Source organism: Pelobates fuscus, chromosome 5 (genome assembly GCF_036172605.1).
Source record: "Pelobates fuscus isolate aPelFus1 chromosome 5, aPelFus1.pri, whole genome shotgun sequence".
In the NCBI taxonomy this organism is placed as follows: domain Eukaryota; kingdom Metazoa; phylum Chordata; class Amphibia; order Anura; family Pelobatidae; genus Pelobates; species Pelobates fuscus.
Window position 1 is genome coordinate 172,238,162 of NC_086321.1, and position 11,943 is coordinate 172,250,104.

An 11,943-nucleotide genomic window follows, 5' to 3' on the forward strand; every position below is an offset into this window, starting at 1 on the left:
AACCACATGCTCCTCCCTCCACCCCCCCGCCCGCTAGGTTTAAATGGACAGGGAAGGGTTCTACTTAAAGGGCTAGCAGCAGTCACAGTGTGTCTTTTTTAGATCTTCCCGGCAGATCAGGACACCAGGTTCAAATAATTCCCAGCTAAGTCTGGTGTTACATTTCCATGAAAATAATATTTTCCCAACTCTTTTCATAACATTGCAAAACACTCCCCTTATAATACAGGACCTTACCCATGAAAATAACTCACATGGATGGTTTAACCCCTTATGGACTGAGCCAAATGTACACGTTGTGAACGAAACAAAACGTAAACAAAACGTAAACAAAACCTGGCATTTGCGCTATATGCAGGGCCGTCTTTAAAATTGATTTGGCCCTGGGCAAGAATTTCATGGGGCCCCCTGACCCCACTCCCTGACATGCAATCACGCTCTCCACTTCCCAACGCAGTAGCGGAACCATTTTCCCATGCTTGCAGAGTCGTATTTAGCACTGAGTTGTGTTTGTGTGTTTGAATGGAAGCATGTTTGTGTATGGAGTATGTTTGTGTAAATGTAGGGGTGTGTTTGTATGTGGTGTTGGTGTTTGAATGCAAGCATGCATCATTGTGTAGGTTTTTTTTTGCTTGTTTTTTAAATGCTGGGGTGTGTTTATATATATTTTTCGTGTTTATGTATTGTTGACGTTTCAATGCAGGACTGTGTTTGTATGTAGTGTTGAAGGTTGAATGCAGGGGTGCACTTGTGTGTAGTGTTGGCGATTTGAATGAGATGTATGCACATGTACACATAGATTGCCACACAGACATTACACACACACTGAAACACATGCAGATACACAGACATAAACACTGACACTCACACTAACACACATGCAGATACAGACTGACACAGATACACACACTAACACATACAGACACACATACATAGACATATATACAAACACTGACACATATGGATACTCAGACACACTGATGCATATACTGATACAAATGCATACACAGATAAAAACACTGACTATATACAGATGCACACACAGATATACACACGCAGGTACACACAAATACATACAGATACACACACAGGCACGCAGATACACAACCGGACACAAATGCAGAAACACACAGACCACATAGAGAAACATAGATATACTAAATACAGATACACCAATAAACATACTGACAACAGAGATACATACTGACACACACACACACAGACACCCTGACAGACATACTCACACACATGCAAAGATTACACTTTTACACACTGACAGACATACTGACACACTGACATTCTGACAGACCAACTGACATGCACACTGACGGACAAACTGACATTCACAGACAGACACAGAGGCCCTGACAGACATACTGACACACACAGAGACATAGTGACACAGACATACTGACACACATACTAAGCCACACAGACACCCTGACAGACACACTGACAGACATACTCACACACATACACACCTACTAAGACACACAGACACCCTGACAGACACACCCTGACAGACACACTCACACACATACACACATAGTAAGACACACAGACACCCCCTGACAGACACACTCACACACATACACACATAGTAAGGCACACAGACAGACATGCAAACTTTACATTTATAAAGCCAGCCTCCAGCCCTACCTTATGGGTTCCCTGGGGTCCAGTGGCAGGCTGAGGTCGTTGGGAGTGTGAGGCTCCTGCATCAAGCTCCCTCCTGACGGCCTCCTCCTCCTCCATCCTCCCGCGCGGATTCTTTCTTCCTGGGAGGAAGTGACTCACGGCAGTCACTTCCTCCCAGCCTGCAGCAGTAACACAAGGGGGCCCGGTCGCGTTGTTAAAGGGCCACAGCGCACGACCGGGCCCTCTTAGTGTGTGGGCTCCCGGTGCAGCCGCAGCACCGGCGGGCCCAGGGGGCAAAAAAAAAATAAAAAATTTTGGCGGACAGCGGGGCCCACGGAGTAGCTGCTTTGGGCCCCCCAGGAGTGAGTGGGCCCGGGGCAGCTGCCCCGTTTGCCCCGCTTTAAAGACGGCTGTGGCTATATGTCTGTCCAACCGTAATTCACCTCTTTCATATTAAATGCACCCCCCCTTATTATATATCATTTTATTCAGGGGAAACAGGGCTTTCATTTAATATCAAATATTTAGCTATGAAACATAAATTAATATGAAAACAATGGGAGAAAATAAGACATTTTGTAATGTTTTTAGTTCTACGTGACACTTTAACTGTCAATGTCATAATACTGTTTGCTTTTACTGCAATAAAATACACATATTTGTATTCAGCAAAGTCTCACGTTTAAAACAATACCCCCTATGTACAGGTTTTATGGTGTTTTGGGAAGTTACAGGGTCAAATATAGCGTGTTACATTTGAAATTGAAATTCGCCAGATTGGTTACGTTGCCTTTGAGACTGTATAGTAGCCCAGGAATTAAATTTTCGCCCATAATGGCATACCATTTGCAATAGTAGACAACCCAAGGTATTGCAAATGGGGTATGTCCAGTCTTTTTTAGTAGCCATTTGGTCACAAACACTTGCCAAAGTTAGCGTTAGTATTTGTTTGTGTGTGAAAAATGCAAAAAATTGCAATTTTGGCCAGTGTTTGTGACTAAGTGGCTACTAAAAAAGACTGGAATACCCCATTTGCAATACCTTGGGTTGTCTACTATTGCAAAAGGTATGCCATCATAGGGGTACATTTCATTCTTGGGCTACCATAGGGTCACAAAGGCAACGTAAGCAATATGGCAAATTTTAATGTTAAAAAAATGAAACACAAGCCTTATATTTGACGCTGTAACTTTTGAAAACACCATAAAACCTGTACATGAGAGGTACTGTTGTACTCGGGAGACTTCGCTGAACACAAATATTTGTGTTTCAAAACAGTAAAAAGTATCACAGAAATAATATCGTTCGTGTAAGTGCTGTTTGTGCGTGAAAAATGCAAAAAACTTCACTTTTACTGGCGATATCATCGTGGTAATACATTTTACTGTTTTGAAACACCAATATTTGTGTTCAACGAAGTCTCCCGAGCAGGGCTCGAGTCCTGCAGGAACGCGTGGGAACGGCGTTCCTGCACTTTTTTCACAGGAGGAACGCCGTTCCCCCTGCAGGCACTCAGGGGGCGGCAAAAAATGCACACGCGGCGAGGGAGCTGTGTCCTCTCTGCTCCCTTTCGCCGCGCGCCGTTTTCTGATGCAGGGAGACGGAATATGACGTCATATTCCGTCTCCCGGCATCAGCAGACAACCCACGCGGCGAGAGGGAGCAGAGAGGACACAGCTCCCTCGCCGCGTGTGACAGGGAAAGAGAGCCGCCCGCCTCACTGCAGCCCCACTGGACCCCAGGGACCCATCCATGCCAGCTTTCCTAAAAGGTAGGGAGGCTGGGTGGGTGGGCAATGTTTATTTTAATAATAATAATAATTTGTATATGTGTATGTCTGTAGTGTATGTGTTTATGTCTGCTAGTGTATGTGTGTATGTTTGTTAGTGTATGTATGTGTGTATGTGTGTATGTCTGTTAGTCTATGTGTGTATTTGTGTGTAGGTCTGTTAGTCTATGTATGTGTATGTCTGTTAGTGTATGTGTATGTATGTGTGTGTGTGTGTGTATGTCTGTTAGTCTATGTATGTGTGTGTAGGTCTGTTAGTCTATGTATGTGTATGTCTGTTAGTGTATGTGTATGTGTGTGTGTGTGTGTGTGTGTATGTCTGTTAGTCTATGTATGTGTGTGTATGTCTGTTAGTATGTGTGTGTGTCTGTTAGTCTATGTATGGATGTGTGTGTAGGTCTGTTAGTCTATGTATGTGTATGTCTGTTAGTTTATGTCTTTTAGTGTATGTGTGTGTTTGTGTCAGTGTGTGTGTGTAGAAGTGTATGTGCTTCTGTTAGTGTATGCATGTGTATGTTTGCGTGTATGTGCTTCTGTTAGTGTATGCACGTGTGTGCGTATGAGTGTATGTGCTTCTGTTCGTGTATGCACGTGTGTGTGTATGTGCTTCTGTTAGTGCATGTTTGTGTGTATGTGTTTCTGTAAGTGTATGCTTGTGTCTGTCAAATCTGTGAGAGTCTGTTTGTCATTTAGTGTGTGTGTGACTATTAGTGTGTGTCTGTCAGTGTGTTTGTGTGTGTATCTCTGTCAATGAAAGAGTGTTTGTCAGTGAATGTGTGTGTGTCAAATCAGTGACGTCTGTGTGTTTGTCACTGAGTGTGTGTGTTACTGTCAGTGTGTATCTGCCAGTGTGGGTGTCTGTCAGAGAGTGTGCTTAACCCCTTAAGGACACACGACATGTGTGACATGTCATGATTCCCTTTTATTCCAGAAGTTTGGTCCTTAAGGGGTTAAAGGGACACTATAGGCACCCAGACAACTTCAGCTCATTGAAGTAGTCTGGGTGCAGTGTCCCAGTCCCCTTAAACCTGCAAGTGTAATTATTGCTGTTTCTCGGAAACTGCAATAATTACCTTGAGAGGTAACTCCACCTCTACCAGACAGCCACTAGAGGGACTTTTGGGTGGTTAGGTGACCAAAAGTCACCAAACTGATGCTGGACGTCCTCACCCTGTGCATGAGGACATCCAGCATCTGCTAAATACCCATAGGATTTTAACCCCCATCAGTGTCGAGTGGGGGAGGGGAGGACATGAGGGACACTATAGGGAATTATAGTGCCAGGAAAACAGCTTTGTTTTCCTGGCACTATAGTATTTCTTTAAGAGGAGCAGGAAAAGGTGGAGTCTAAAGAGGAAGGGGTGGGTTCTTAATCAGGAAGCGGTGCACCCTTGACAGGAAGGGGTGGTAAATTTAGATTAGGGGGTGCTCAGGTATAGTCATGTCTAGGGCAGCTCAAAATTAAAATACACCACTGTGTGAGTGTCTGAGTATGTGTGTGCGTCTGTGAGTGCATGTGTGTGTCTGTGAGTGTATGTGTGTGCACGCGTTTATATATGCATACGAGTGGGGGTTTTTTTTTTGGGGGGGGGGAGTTCCCACACTTTTTCCCCCAGGACTTGACCCCTGCTCCCGAGTAAAACAGTACCCCCCATGTACAGGTTTTAGAGTGTCCTGGAAAGTTATAGGGTTAAATATAGTGCTAGCAAATTAAATTCCCTATACTTTTGGCATGGGTTGTCAGGCAGGTCCCGCTAATTGTATTTAATTAAGATACCTAATTATGTAAAAATATTACATAAATATATGTGTAGAATTAATATATGTATATATATACGTATGTGTATATAGATGTATATATATATATATATATATATAATTTTTTTTAAATATTTTTATTTATATATAGGTATATATATAGTGATATATACGTATATATTTATGTATATAGATATATATATTATTTCGTTCTACGTGTATTTTGATATAAATATATATATATATATATATATATATTAATATCACAATACAGTTGGAACGAAATAACACACATCTATATATTTTCTAATTATTTATTTTTAATTATTTTTTTAATTTTATTTTTTTACGTATTTACATTTTTTTATATTATATATAAATATATAACAATAATTATATATATATTTAATCAGTATCAGTCTACGTGTAAATTGATATTAATATATATATATATATATATATATATATATAATTATATATATATTAACAGTAAAATGCACCTAGACAGTGTATGTGTGTGTATGTATATGTGTATATATATACTTAGATCATATATATATAATATATATATATGATCTAAGTATATATATATATATTTCTTTTTTACACTGTTTTAACATTATTTAAATAGATTTCCAGCCAGCAGGGGGACTAACTGTCATTACAGTTAGTCCCCCTGCTGACAATGCCTGAGCCAGCTAACCCGGCCATGTGATTGTGAGGTCCGCAAGGACCTCACTCTCACATGGCTGCGGGGGGCTCCCTGGGAGTCCCCCCAACCGCGATTGCCGGCGTTAGATTGCTGGCGACCGGGTAAGTAACAAAAAAATGGAGGGCGTACTATTACGCCCGGCGGCGTTTAGAGCCGCTTAAAATAGGGCGTAATAGTACTCCCTCCGGTCTTAAAGGGTTAATGTAATAGATAACATAGTCTATAGTCCCGCCCCGCCAGCCTTTTAATTTCTGTGCCTTCTCACCTTATCAGATCACTCTCTACTTGTCTCGTGCCTTCCTTAACGCACATCTTCAACTGCTTTCTCTCTTCTGGCGTTGTCCCTTAAACATGCCACTGTGGTACCTATCCTGAAAAACCATCTCTTGATCCGTCCTCCCTCTCTAACTTTCGTCCTATATCCCTGCTCCTTTTGTCCTCAAAGCTTCTGGAAAGACTTGTCTTTACCCGTGTGTCTCATTTCCTCAATTCCAACTCTCTGCTTGACCCTCTTCAATCTGGATTCCGCCCTCTCCACTCTACTGAGACTGTGCTTATCAAAGTTACTAACGACCTAATCACAGCTAAATCCAAAGTCCACTACTCCATACTAATTCTTCTTGACCTCTCTGCTGCCTTTGACACCGTTGATCATGCTCTCCTTCTTCAAACTCTTCAATCACTCGGTCTCTGTGACTCTGTCCTCTCGTGGTTTTCCTCTTATCTCTCCCAACGCTCATTCAGTATCTCCTTTTCTAATGACACCTCCTCACCTCATCCTGTCTCGGTTGGAGTCCCCCAAGGCTCTGTACTTGGTCCCCTTCTATTTTCTCGTTATACTTCCTATCTTGGCAAACTTATTACCTCTTTTGGATTCCACTACCACCTGTACGCTGATGACACCCAGATATATCTCTCCTCCCCGGACCTCTCTCCTGCCGTCCTGCAACTTGTCACTGCTTGCCTTTCTTCCATCTCTGACTGGATGTCCTCTCGCTTTCTGTAACTCAATCTCTCTAAAACTGAGCTCCTTGTCTTTCCTCCTCCTAATGCTAATCCTCCTCTTTCGCTCTCCCTTCAAGTTAGTGGTATCCACATAAGTCCATCATTGCAAGCACGCTGTCTTGGCGTCATACTTGATTCTGGCCTCACCTTTGAGCCTCACATCCAGTATGTTGCCAAATCCTGTAGAGGATTTATTAAGAGCTTTATTTTGGTCTCATCTGACCATAACACATTCACCCAGTTCTCCTCTGAATCATTTAGATGTTCATTGGCAAACTTCAGACGGCCTGTACATGTGCTTTCTTGAGCAGGGGGACCTTGCGGGCGCTGCAGGATTTCAGTCCTTCATGGCATAGTGTGTTACCAATTGTTTTCTTGGTGACTATGGTCCCAGCTGCCTTGAGATCATTAAAAAGATCCTCCAGTGTAGTTCTGGGCTGATTCCTCACCGTTCTCATGACCATTGAAACTCCACGAGGTGAGATTTTGCATTGAGCACCAGATCGAGGGAGACTGACAGTTATTTTGTGTTTCTTCCATTTGCGAATAATCGCACTGACTGTTGTCACCTTCTCACCAAGCTGCTTGGCGATGGTCTTGTAGTCCATTCCAGCCTTGCGTAGGTCTACAATCTTGTCCCTGACATCCTTGGACAGCTCTTTGGTTTTTGCCAGGGTGGAGAGTTTGGAATCTGATTGATTGCTTCTGTGGACAGGTGTCTTTTATACAGTACATGAGCTGAGGTTAGGAGCACTCCCTTTAAGAGAGTGCTCCTAATGTCAGCTCGTTACCTTTCTAAAAGACACCTGGAAGCCAAAAATCTTGCTAATTGATAAGGGATCAAATACTTCTTTCAAACAGTGACATGCTAGTCAATTTATAACTTTTTTGACATGCGTTTTTCTGGATTTTTGTTGTTATTCTATCTCTCACTATTAAAATACACCCACCATTAAAATTATAGACTGATCATTTTTCTTTGTCAGTGGACAAAAGTTCTAAATCAGAAGGGGAGCAAATACTTTTTTCCCTCACTGTATACTGTCATATTTAGGATTTAATATTTTTCATTGACTTTTTTATTATGCTTTTTGATTGTGTTATAAGAAGAAAAATGTCAGTCGGTTCTACACCCCCAAAAGAAAGAGGAGGAGAAGAAATGGTCACTCTGTGGAATATTATTCAATAAATATTATAATACTATAATAAATAATATTCAATAAAATTTTTGCATATACGGTGATGTAAAATAAAGCAATAATATACATGTTGCATTTTTGTGTGTATTGTCATTTGTATTATGAAAAATACATAGCATACAGTATATTAATGTAATTCACTAGTCATCCTTGTTAAATCCAATACACAAACCAAGAATTACAAAGATAATTCAGTCATGCTAGTCTTGGCCTGTCACTGTTATGTGGTATGCAATCAAGCACAGAAAAGTACAGACCAGCTCTCCTGTAAGGGTTTGAGTTCCCAGTTAAGAGAATTAAACTGTACTTTACTGGGCTTGAGATTTTTAACAAGTCCTCATCAAAATGTGATGTATGGGTTTTAATAATAATCATTTGAATAAATTGCACTATGCTATGCAAAATCTCTCTCTCTCTTTTTTTTAATAGGTACATTATGGTTATCAAGAACTCTTAAAGGACCACTATAGGCACCCAGACCACTTCAGCTCAATGAAGTGGTCTGGGTGCCAGGTCCCTCTAGTTTTAACCCTGCAGCTGAAAAAATAGCAGTTTCAGAGAAACGGCTATGTTTTCATTGAGGGTTAATCCAGCCTCTAGTGGCTGTCTGGAAAAAACAAAGTAATAGGTCGCGCTATACAAAAATAGTACAATTAAAAGATAAAATGAGAGATAAAAAAACAAATAAAATTTACTCACATATAAATACACAATAAATTAAACTAAATACAAGTATGAGCGTAATAGTCCCAATATGTAGTGGATTCCAATAGACTGATGGAAACTTGATACTGTAGTCAAATAAAACGCTGGATCTTCTATGGTATAGGCAATCTTGACTCAATGATGAGCATGCAAATAGAAAGACAGGGAGACTCCAATAGTGCAGACTGTATTAGTGTAAATAAAAAAAATAAAAATGGGTGTAGGGGAGGTATTTCACTCACCTATGTAAGAGCATGTACTTGCTCAAGTGTAATCAGCATTCAGTGGCGTTTATCCCCCACTGGCGGGACATAGATGTGGGTAATTCCTCGAAGTAAAGGAGAAATAAAATATAGTGCTCACTGTATATAAAATATAAGAGTAAGACTTAAAAATAGAGAACATACTCACATTTGAATGAGCAGGATATACTGCTCACTATGATGGTGTGGGTGGTATAATCCCCACCTAGGATTCTTTGAACAATAGTCAGCTCCAAAATGACGTGTAACCAGGTTAAGAGAGAATAAAGTAATATAATATAAAATTATAACATAAAATAAAATAAAAGGTATATGGCAAATGTATGGTGAAAAAAGCCAATATTCCTTTATTAGTACAAATATAAAATATATATATATAATTTGCCAAAACGCGTTTCGCCACACAGGGCTTTATCAACTGGCAATAACCTGTGTGGCGAAACGCGTTTTGGCTAATTATATATATATATTTTATATTTTTATTAATAAAGGAATATTGGCTTTTTTCACCATACATTTGCCATATACCTTTTATTTTATTTTATGTTATAATTTTATATTATATTACTTTTTTCTCTCTTAACCTGGTTACACGTCATTTTGGAGCTGACTATTGTCCAAAGAATCCTAGGTGGGGATTATACCACCCACACCATCATAGTGAGCAGTATATCCTGCTCATTCAAATGTGAGTACGTTCTCTATTTTTAAGTCTTACTCTTATATTTTATTTACAGTGAGCACTATATTTTATTTCTCCTTTACTTCGAGGAATTACCCACATCTATGTCCCGCCAGTGGGGGATAAACGCCACTGAATGCTGATTACACTTGAGCAAGTACATGCTCTTACATAGGTGAGTGAAATACCTCCCCTACACCCATTTTTTTTTTTTTATTTACACTAATACAGTCTGCACTATTGGAGTCTCCCTGTCTTTCTATTTGCATGCTCATCATTGAGTCAAGATTGCCTATACCATAGAAGATCCAGCGTTTTATTTGACTACAGTATCAAGTTTCCATCAGTCTATTGGAATCCACTACATATTGGGACTATTACGCTCATACTTGTATTTATTTTAATTTATTGTGTATTTATATGTGAGTAAATTTTATTCGTTTTTTTATCTCTCATTTTATCTTTTAATTGTACTATTTTTGTATAGCGCGACCTATTACTTTGTTTTTTCCATATTCTTTATTGAGGACATTAGAGGGAACCTCATACCCATAGGTTGCAGCTTTTCTTCTGTCTCTCCTCCTTCAGACCACCCAGCGCTGATCCTATACCCCCTTTTCTAGTGGCTGTCTCCCTGACAGCCACTAGAGGCCACTTCCGTGATTCTCACTGTGAAAATCACACTGAGATGACGCTTACTTGAATAATGCTTTCCCATGGGCGGTTTGAAGGGGTGCGCGGCTCTGGCCATGCATGAGCATTCGGATCTGACGTCGGCAGGGGGAGGAGTGGTCACCAGTCCCGAGGGAGCCCAGCGCTGGATTAAGGTAAGTGGCTGAAGGGGTTTTAACCCCTTCAGCCCAGCGGGAGGTGGGCCACAAGGGAGTGGGGGACCTAATAACCCTATAGTGCCAGGAAAACGAGTTTGTTTTCCTGGCACTTTAGTGCTCCTTTAATGGAAGGCTGCTTCAGCTTGTTTCATAAGAACAAGTAAAAGCAGATATTTTAACTTCTATATGAACTGAGTATTTATAGCCAAGATATGGACTTTATGTCTGTCATTTTTGATTTGTTGTAGATGCATGAATATTATTAATTTGATATTTAATCCATTGTATTATATATTGTTGAGGGCTTTCTTTGATTTTGTTATTTGATATTTTGCTGACATATATTTATACAAGATTGCTGATTTTAATGTGTCGTAGGTTTTAGGAGTAACTGAGAAAGTTTCAGATTGTTTTATAACATTTAAAGTGGAGAGCAAAAAACGGGGCGACTTGTTTTGTGCTCTCCATAACATTCAAAGTGGCACTGTTACCGTCTGGGGACTTTACAAGATTTTCAAAGACCACCGAAGGTTAAATCGCTGCTGGGGATTCAGTTCCTAGGGTGAGCAGGCAAAGGGAAGTTTACTTTAATTGAACCTGTCCATTCTCTCCTGGATGGTTCTCTTCTGCTGCTGTCATTTCAGCTGCCTGGAGCCGATGCCACTGCTATACTCTTGCGCATGCTCGAGAATACAACTTTGAGATCTGTGGAAGATACTGCAAGATCCTGTTTAGATAGAGCAAATTCCCTGTAGCCGTCACTGGTCATGGTTGAGAATTGAAACTTCTTGATGGCGAAGTGTCAGGCGTAGGAAAAATACTTAGACAAAGTGGTTCCTACTTTGTCTCAGTATATCTTTAGACTTCATTGGAATTTCAGTGAAATACCAAAACAGTCAGTATGAGTATTTAATAAATATTTTATCTTTATGAAAAAGTCATTGTGGCGGGTAACTGCAATTTTAATTGTCTAAAATGAAAGGCTTACTGTGCATCATAACTGTTAAAACCCCAAGTAGTGTTTATGATGCCAGGAATACGCTGGCACATTTTCCTGGTAAAGGAAAGACTGTGTTAGTTGAGTGCTCTCAGCCACTGAATAAACCTCCTGTGTGCTAAATATATACATAATTGACATTGGCCAGCCTGGAACTTTTGTTCCTGGCTTACGCATGAAAGCTTTCCCCCTCCAGCAGCAACATAAAATATCTAAGTTTGTTCAGCGTTTTACACTGAAAAGCTGCACACACAAAGTCCTTCCACCATGACCACTTGAAAACACTGAAATGGTCCTGCTGCTTGAATTAAGCCTTTAAATAAGAGACTGTTTGTAGGATTTTGTATTTTTCATTGACTTTTTTT